Genomic DNA, 502 nt, shown 5'->3' with positions numbered 1-502 from the left:
CACTCACCCCCTCGGGTGCCACCCTCCGGTGCCACCTTTGCCCTCACCAGGTCCAGGAGGGCGGCATAGGCGCCCCCGCAGCGCTCGCTGCAGGACGAGGGGTTCAGGGGGACTGTCCCCAACCCTGTCCCTGTCCCCATTGCTCATCCTTGTCCCCCATCTCCATCCGAGTCCCCATCCTGATTCCGATCTCAGTGCTTATCCTGATCCCTGTCCCCATCCCATGGATCCCATCCCATCAATTCCATCCCATCAATCCCAACACAATCCCATCCCACCCCATCCCATCCCTGTCCCCATTCAGGTCCCCACCCCTGTCCCCATCCCTGTCCCCGTCCCTGTCCCCATCCCTATCCCCTGTCCCCTGTGTCACCTGCAGGGCAGCCGCAGCCCGCTGCAGCGGGACAAGTGGGGCTGTCCCCATCTCTGTCCCCTGTCCCGTGTCCCCATCCTGTGTCCCCTGTCCCCATCCCTGTCCCACCTGCAGCTCAGCGCCAGCCGC

This window comes from Geospiza fortis, unplaced genomic scaffold, assembly GCF_000277835.1.
Source record: "Geospiza fortis unplaced genomic scaffold, GeoFor_1.0 scaffold248, whole genome shotgun sequence".
NCBI lineage: Eukaryota > Metazoa > Chordata > Aves > Passeriformes > Thraupidae > Geospiza > Geospiza fortis.
Note: the sequence above shows the minus strand (reverse complement) of the source record.